This window comes from Trichosurus vulpecula, chromosome 4 (genome assembly GCF_011100635.1).
Source record: "Trichosurus vulpecula isolate mTriVul1 chromosome 4, mTriVul1.pri, whole genome shotgun sequence".
Lineage (NCBI taxonomy): Eukaryota > Metazoa > Chordata > Mammalia > Diprotodontia > Phalangeridae > Trichosurus > Trichosurus vulpecula.
Genome location: NC_050576.1, coordinates 197,995,353 through 198,004,922, shown reverse-complemented (window position 1 = coordinate 198,004,922; position 9,570 = coordinate 197,995,353). Strand labels below are relative to the sequence as shown.

The window sequence follows — 9,570 nt, the reverse complement described above, 5'->3', positions numbered from 1 at the left end:
TCTGGACTCACACAGACCCAGATTCATTCTAGTGGGCAGAGGGTGATGGCAATTCTTGCCCTCCAAGAGGCAGAGGTAGAGGTAATAGCAGGCATATCTCAATCTCTGTCTGACCCATTGTCTCTGTCCAAGATTGACTCTTGGGAAATCTCTGAAAGAAAATTCAGGTAGGGCTCATGCCTAGGTAATAGGTAACAGAATGTAGGGAATAGAATGTATGGAACCTATAGTAAAATGTAGGTAATAGAAAAGTACTCAGTGTACATGGAGATGAAATACAAAGCTGCAATTTATTTCCTCTGCCACTAAAAATGCTTACAACACAAAAAAATGATAAGCATGTGTATGACACTACCCTCCATCTAACTTGTACTCACAGGTTGCTTCCTCTAAGAAACAACTTATCCCAGGTTCAAGGCACTTGGTAGGTCAGCACTACTAACACCATAGAAAATGAACCCCAATTAGTGTGTTTACTTTGTCTCCGGTGAAGCCACAATTAACTCAATTAAAATCATCTACTGAAATGCCGTAGTGAGTACAGTAGCAACAAAAAATTTCCCTTGACTTAACTCTTAGCCGTATCCTCTCATAAATTTACCATAGGGAGACCATTCCACATGCTAGTAAGAGTACCAGGGTAGAACTCTGGCTATCTACCTGTTATCCTTCACTCCCACTACCCTCTTCTCCTACCATACAAGTGTTAGATGACATCTTTTACTCTTGTTTTTCTTCAGAGTTCCTTGCTGGTTATATGCTATTGTTTGTGTGATAGTTGTTTTGAATTTTTTGGAGAAGGTTGGATTGTATGTTTAACTATCATTTAGCACCACTAATAGAATGTCAAGAATTAAAAAGATGAGGCTTTGTTTTCACGGGAAGCTTGGGGTCAGTTAAAGAACTCTGCAGTTTCCTGAAGACAATAGTCTACTCTCCTTGTTCCAATTTGGGCCCAGCTAATTGTCCATCTACAATCCCATCTATTCTGGATACATATACTGATGAACAAGTTGTATAGGTTGTCCATCCAAATACGTGTTGACATATGGGCTACAGACATTATTCATCTACTTTGTCTTTCCTACATGAATGGTCAGGGAAAATTCCTTTATAATTACAGATTTCTTCTGGGAGGCCCTGTAGTGGTTTGGGGATTGATATATATTACAGTCAGTACAATGTCATCCCCAAACAGAAACATCTGGAAAACTTCAGCATCCGTGGAGAGTCTCTCTCCAAACTGGACTTTGTGGTGGATCATGGTGCAGCATAACTTTGCTAAGCCTACATCTTCCTATGTTCTGTCTCACCCAGTGTTTATGGTCAGAGGGTCATGGAACAGGGTTATTTCTGTGGTTATATCTTTCAAGGAAGGTTGAAAGCTTTTGATGGGAGAGGTATGGATTGGAAATATCTTTTTGTAAAAGAAACATTTATGAAGGTAGGGTTTTGTTATCAAGATATTTTGATAATCGAGAGCTTTTTTGTAATCAACAAACAATAAATACAACCATATCTTATATTCTCTGTATCTGCCAGTTAAATGTGAACTGCTGAATATCACTTACAGAGGTTTACTTGTTTCCTGCTAATACCCTCATTGAGGATATCCATGTTGAATGCGTAAGTGATTCCTGGGTAGATGGGAGAATCAGCATATGGATCAGTAGCTACTACTGCTATATATCCATTGCCTTTGTTCATCATTAAGGTCCATGCTTTTTTCCTCCATAGCTTTAGTATTTTCCTCTCTTTTATATATCTTATATATAAGTCCCTCAATGCCCTCACAATTGTATTACCACCAGCATGCATCTTTTCTCTGTATAGTTGATCTAATACATTGCTTTTTTTCAGACATTTAGGTGGTATAGTGGATAGAGTGCTGGGCCTCGAAGCAGGAAGACTCATCTTCCTCAGCCTCAGACACTTATTAGCAGTGTGACCCTGGGCAAATGAATTAATCCTGTTTGCCTCGGTTTCCTCATCTGTAAAATGAGGTAGAGAAGGAAATGGCAAACCACTCCAGTATCTCTGCCAAGAAAACCCCAAATGAGATTATGAAGAGTTGGATATGACTAAAAAACAACTAAAGAATAATCATTGCTTTGTCTTCTTTTGTACCATTTCAACCTCCTTCATAAGCCATCTACAAGAACTTCAATGTTAGGGTCCAAGAACTCCATAGTCCTTGTTAGAGAAAGTTTGTGATATTAACGTTTGCAAATCTTTTCTCTTTTTTGTGCTGTTTGTTGTCCTCTTTCCATTTTCATCCTTGACTAACCTTAACTGATTTTGGATCTTTGGATACCTTGTAAAGCTTTGCTTTAAAAAAAATACTTTTATTTTTATTTGAACTTACAAACATCAAATAAAGAGAACATTTCCCTATAAAGAGAAATAGAAAGATTATATGAGTACTAGAAGTATGTGTGCTGTGTAAACAGATAAAGATGGCTGGCTCCCACATGACATGGATAAAGATCTGATCTGAAATCTGGCCCAAGCCTCTCCAAGGATGACTGTGATTTCTTCCTTCTAGGGGAGCAGGAGGATGGTAATAGGTGCTTGCCCTTTCTCTTGCCTATCTCCAAGGTGAGCCTAGAATTGTGTTAGAATGCTATCTACCCGTTACACCTCAATCTCCGTAAATCTAGAGATACGATACTGGGAGGGGGGAAGGTCCAGGATGTATACCACTTTCCATGATCACTCTCAAAAGAAAGATGCTAGTTAGTTTAATATTGCAACCTTAGCTTCTTCTCACCAAACAAAAGACAATCATGAAGAGCAAATAATGAGTAAATCCATTTATCCAAGCAAAATTACAAACTGAAGTCAGAGAAGTCAGATTAGAATAGATCAAAGAATACACAATGGTAAAGAAACCCTTAAGATAAAACACTTTAGGTCAACTAAGGAAGAGAAAGAACAATCCCATCTAGGGAGTCTGCTCCCAGCGGTATCTAGGGTTACAAGCACCGGAAGTCAAGAGAGAGAATAGGGGCTGGCTTCCCCATGTATGTGCGGTACTGGAGCTTCCTGTTAGCCATGCAAAAATCCATGCCTTGCCTCTCTTTCTACCTGTCTCTTCTTCAAGTTCCCACACACTGCCCACACTGAAAAATTTAAAAACAAAACCCTTGTAAAAAGTAAGCACAGCCACACAAAACAAATCTACACATTAGCCACATCTGAAAATGTCGTGTCTCATTTTGCGCTTTGAATCCATCGCTATTGTGTTGGGGACAGATAACAAGCTTTCTTAAAATTGATTTTACCCTTTCCTCATTCTTCTTGTTTTGTGAGATGATATCATTCCCAATCATTTATCATTCCTCTTTGTAGGATTTTATAAACAAGCTTGTCTTCTAACCATAGTGCAGGTTAAATCAGATGCTTGCTGAGTAAGGCACTTTCTGAGCTCTTTGGTTTCCTTGTTGTGGCAATTAATTTCCATTTAAACTTCAGGAAAAAATTATTTTAGTTGGCATTAATGTAATTTTTGTTGTCCATTTCCCATTTTGATGGTAAATTACTTGTTTAAATAGTTATATAGTTTAAATTGTATACCATATCTTTTTCTCAATATTATTCTTGCACTTTTTAAAAAACGAATTCTGTTCTGTCTTTGGTGAGTCAATGAGTTGACACTATACAATCAGCTGACTTGTCAATAACTCCCATACCAATAACAAGTCTGTTAAAATATAATCTATTTCATTTTTATGTCATCACCTTGCACTCCCAATATTCATTACCTACCAATTCTTTTCTCAAGGAAAGTGCTTGTGATATAAAGGCATGAAGCTTCTGTGCCATGCTTACCCTGTATTTCTCCTCATCCTCACCTTTTCCCATCTGATGGTAATTACATTTTCACTTAAAATTTAAAAATTAATTTTAAAAAGCAGCAGCTCAACATTATAATTCAACAATCTAATCTAAACATGCACTTGACAAACAAAGCACATCTGAAAATGGGGCAGAAAGGATTTCCCTGAAAATCTTCAATTCTCTTGTAACCCAAGTAGTATAATAGCCATGTTTTCTCCAGTTTCCTAAATAATAAATCAGTTTTGCAGGCATTTTGTTGACCAGAATCATAAAAGAAAAAATAACCAGTTGACAATTTCCATGATGATGAACCTTCAGTTACAGTGGTATGAGTCTTGGGTATTAAGCATAATTGGGTAACTTGAGAAATTGAAAATTCCTCAAGTAATGCTTGGCCTGTGAAAAGTCCATAAACCAGGTGAACCAAGAGCAGCTAAGATACCTAAACGAAACAAGTGAGATATGATACTCAGCCTCCATTTCTTAGAAGGCAATAAAAATGTTACAATTCAAATAGCCTACAAATCAAAGGCAAATTTAAAAGTGTGGAAAAATTAAATGATTTTCAAAGAGCCAATATTTTTCAGCTCAATTACCCAGAGTGGGGCGAAGACCACCTGTGAGAATCACCTAGATGAAAATAAAAAGTCACTGAAATCAGTTCTTTTTCTCAAATGAGATATAGAACCTACATTTGATATTATATGTCATGAAACTTTTCCAGCATTCTACCAATGCTTTCATATCTCCCAGAATTCAAGAAACCAGGGTCACCTCCATGCTCTCATATGTTGGAGTAGCACTACGTGGACAGGAACTCAGCTTCACTTCCATGCCACTTTGCATTTCAAGCAGTATTTGCTGGGGGTGGGAGGTGGGAGGGAGTATCAGGAGGAGAAGGGAGATCTCTGGTCCCACCCACTCACCCTGCCCCTCCCCCAAGCTCAGTTGATATAATCACAGAAAATAAGGGACACATAGTAACAAGGTATTGATGTGTTATTGAGTTATGTACCTGTGCCCTGTTGTCCTTTACACAGTCGGAAAAAGATTCTCTGATTGAATTGGAATGGGAGCTTGGTTAGTTAAAAACTGGTTGTGCCCCTGGAGTTTTTTAAAAAAGCTAAACCTGCCAAGTGCTGGAGACAGTCAGACAGTCCAGGTTTGAGGTAGTGATCACCTTGGTGGACTGTGGTTCCTGAATCTCTACCAGATGGTGGGTTTGGGAGGGGATTTTTTTCTTTTTCCCTCCTTCCCATCAGCAAGCTTCCTGCCCAGAACAAGACATCATATCCAATAGGAATCTCACAACCTGAAGGGACACACAGTCACAGAGAATTGAGGGCAGGAAGCAGTTTTAAGGAGCATGGCCTCTGGTAGCAGAAAAGAGTACCAAGGATGGATTCAAGGGATAATTAGCCATGGCAGTTGAGAACTGACTCCAGGGAAGAGCAGACCCAAGGAGCTGAGAATGATCTGGCCAACAGAGATGCTAACAGCATAAGTGTTCCAGGAGAAAAGACAGGATGTCAGGGGCCCTGTAGTGTCAAAAATGTGATTTGCTTTGGATACATATGTTCCCTACATGCATGCTTTAAAAATCAGGATATAAGTTTGTGGAATAGTGTAATCAAACTTTGTGGGGAAGAGGCTTTATAGGTACCGTACTTACTATTTTATCTTAACAGATATCTTTGCTTTGAGTTCACTGTTAGCTGACTATTACTGGCTGACTATTAAAGGTACGCTCCCCAGCCCAGGAGGCCTTCAAAGTTATAGTTTTAGAAGTGCAGACCCACAGAGTATCCTTTGAACCCTAAACCTGGGAATAGCCAACCCCTTGGGGATCCAAACTGCAATTTTTTTGAGTGCCAAGTTGAGGGAGTTGTAGAATCCCCCATAGGGATTTCTACACAAAAAGAGAATTCAAGTGTTTCATTAATAACAATAATAACACAACAGTAATAAGTCGGGGCAGCTGGATAGAGTACTGGCCTTGGAGTCAGGAAGACCTGAGCTCATATCTGATTTCAGAAACAAACTAGCTGTGTGACCCTGGGCAAGTCACTTAACCCCATTGCCTCTCTCCCCCCAAAAAAACCCACAAAAAATAAGTCTTCTTTCTTCTCCTACTCTTTCCCCTCTATTTGTCCTCCTCTTTGACAATGCTATTCTCATTCCATGAATACTTGACATAAGCTGGATTCTCACAAATTTCAAACCAGGATTATAATACAATTTTTAAAAGGCTTAGTCAGTCCTTTGGAATTTCATTTGGCCTGTATGAGAAAGCATAGAATCATAGGACATTAGAAGAACTGGCAGGCACTTTAGAACTCATCCAATCCATCTTTTTCATTTTAACAATGAGGAAAATGAGACCCTAAGAAACTGAGTGGTTTTTCCAAAATCACACAGAGAAACAGAAAACTTAAATCCAAAATGTTAGCCTTCCTTGCATCAATCAGTCATCTCTGAAATGGTCAGGAGTTGTGATTTAATTTACAGAAACTCTCATCATGCTTTTCAAGAACCAGACTATGGCTTAAAATCAGGTCTGCCCTGTGCTCTTTGAGGTGGAGGCCAGGTGGTGGGGTTTATGGAAGCTCTAGCAGCTGCCTGAATTCTCTTCCGTGGAAAAGATCCAACAAAGGTTTCAGCCAGTGTGTCACGAGTTCTATCATTCCCCCAAGTCTTAAAGAGAATGTGGTGGTGAGGGACTGAATGTCAATAGTGTCTGTCATTGCTTGCTAAGTCGGTCTGATTCACTCTAAAAAGCCTTTGGGACAATTGCACTGCAGTTATATGAATATTTGATGCTATTTAAAGAAAAGAGCCTTTTATAGCCGAAAGGCTTTCCTCGATTTTGTAGCCTGCCTAGAAAACAGGAATCAGAGCCTCCTCTGGTGCTAAGCAATAGGTCCTAGAATCAGACTGGACCCTTTAGAGACACATTTGATATATGCCCTTCTGCCTATTACCTCATCCAAGCTAGAGTTCTGGTCTTGCTAACCCTACAGGCCAGCTCCCAAATGTTCTTTGCTCTTTGCATTTCTGACTCCCAACCATTTTATAAACTCCAAGGGTGAATTTTTAATGCCTCCAAACGTAGCACCACTTTATCTAGACAAGCAAGAAACTTTCCCCCTACCCTGTCACCCCCCCTCAGGTAATTCCTTTAAATCACTTGTACCCGAGTATCTAGCATTTCCAGGACAGTGTGAATTTCTTGAAAGCAGGGAATTTTTTTGGTTCTGTCTTTGCATATCTATCCCCTACCACAATGCCGTATATACTACAGGTCCTTCATCAATGCTTCCTGGGTGGGATAGCATAGTAATTTTGCATCGAAAGCAAGTAGCATGAAATATACCTTGGGCAAGTGACATAAAGCTCCCAGGTGTTTTCCTTGAGGGGCAGCTATAGCTGCCATTCCATACTTTCCTATTGCAATGAATTATCCTTACTTAGTATGGTGCTAAGTTCTTCCCAGGCTGCTGGAGGCCATTTGTCAGTATCTTTTAAATTTCTGCACCTTAGGACAAAGTCTCAATCACCCAGTCTTAGTTACTGGCAGCAGAGAAGAGTACCAAGGATGGATCCTATATTGCACCTAGCTCTGGTTCTGGCTCCTTGAGAGGATATCCTTGAGGGATAGTGTCTCTGAATGTGTTTCACAGGGCCTTGACTCCTAGCATTTGACTCAGTATTAATTTGAGAGACTTGATTATGTGACAGTCTGATATGGAAGCTGAGACTGCTGTCCTTTCTTGGGAATTTCAACTGTTCCTCCAGGGTTAGAAATTATGGTCATACCAAGGTGGTCTGAAACTTTTATTGCTGAATTTCTTCTTTGACACATCAGATTTCTTTTAATTCCTATAGATACTTTCCCCCAGGGCCAAGTTGCCTTGCTTTGTGCTTCTTCTCCTTTTAATTATGTTTTTTTTATTTTGATAATAATTAATAAAGTAATTTGTTACTGTTTAATTTTATTGTATCATTATTATTTTATTAACCAACAAGGTGCTAGTTTCTGGACAAGATGTAGAACTGGACACTCTTACTGCCCTTGAGACTTCTCACCATATTAATATGCTGCAGAATAGGACATGCACACAGGAGAAGATGTATGCACAGTGTGGTTTGCTATTGCTACAATTATTCACGTATGAGACTCTGGAAGACCCTGCTCTGCTTCCCCAGAATCAGACTGGCTTCTGCGTTGATAATGGCTGCAAGTGGGAGTTACTTTAATATTGAGATCATCTTTGCACCAACACTTGTGCCTTCCAAAAGACAAGAAGGAGCCCAGAGAACACTTTGCTAAACACATTTTGCATTTGTTCAGGGATTTTTTCTTCCTAAAAGCTTAGGCGAGCGAGCGAGCGAGCTACAGCACAGCCAAGATGTCTGACTTCATGGGGGATCAGACCACAGAGTTCAAGGAGGTCTTCCAGCTATTTGACTGAACAGGGAATGGAAAGATCTTATACAGTCAGTGTGGGGATGTGATGTGAGCCCTGGGCCAGAATCCTACCAATGCTGAGGTGCTCAAGGTCTTAGGGAATTCCAAGAGTGATGAGATGAACGTGAAGGTCCTGGACTTTGAACACTCTCTGCCAATGCTACAGACCATAGCAAAGAGTAAGGACCAGGGCACATAAGAAGACCATATAGAAGGGCTTTGCGTGTTTGATAAGGAAGGGAATGGCACAGTCATGGGGGCTGAAATACAACACGTCCTCATCGCCCTGGGTAAGAAGATGACAGAGGAAGAAGTGGAAGTGTTGGTGGCAGGGCACGAAGACAGCAACGGTTGTATCAACTATGAATAGCTAGTCTGGATGGTGCTGAATGGCTGAGACCAACTCCCCTTTCCACAAAAAGACCCCCTAACTTTCTCAGTGTGAAAATCATCCTCTTGCCCCTGAAGCAACTAACTACATTTTCAGGGTTACCAATATCCTTACTTCCAACCCCCACCATAATATGTCCTCTTTGGCCTATTTGCTCTCTGCTTTTACCAAATAAAACTTGCTAACTGCTCCTAAAAAAAAAAAAGCCTAAAGTTCTGTCTCTGAGAATTGAATAGTAATTCAGGGAGTTGTGGATGTTGGCATATGGTAGAGCAGTAACTATAATTTTTTTTTACCTAGGGCAAAAACAATTGACTAGGGATAGCAGCAGGGCAAAGGGCAGAGTAACCATGGAAATAGTGCAGTTGGGAGAGGAGAGCCTGACCCTCACTCCCTTAGGGGTTGGGGGTGGGGAAAGATAGACATACAGGAAGGTACAAGGTATGGGGATGGGGAACAACTTAAGGAAGAAACTCACCTTCCCTGGGAATAACTGCAGGTATTTGGAAGTCAATTTGTTCTTTTAAGTGCACACGAAAAGCAGGTATCTATCTTTTTTTCTCAACCTTGTAGCCTGCAAAAGCCAGAAATCTCTGAAAAGAATGCTGTCCCAATTTTACACTCCCTGGCACAGATGTGACTGTCGTCAAGACAGATTATGAAGGAGAAGCCAAGATGCTGCTAGAATTAATGGAGTGTGCTTCCTCAGATATCATGCCCTGAGGTCCAAAGTCCTGACTCCTCACCCCCCACCCCACACACACTGTCATCTGGTAACCCTCATTTAATCAAAAGGGTTAGAATCTGCTTAGCTTCTCAAACATGTAATTCTAGCAGTAGCATTTTTTTCTAAGTTGTACTGAAAAACCAC

At 40.2% G+C, this 9,570-nt stretch overlaps 1 pseudogene; it reads left to right on the top strand.

Moving 5' to 3' along the window:
• The first annotated feature begins 8,244 nt into the window (after window positions 1–8,244).
• Window positions 8,245–8,678, top strand: LOC118848334 (annotated as a pseudogene).
• The last annotated feature ends 892 nt before the right edge of the window (window positions 8,679–9,570 follow it).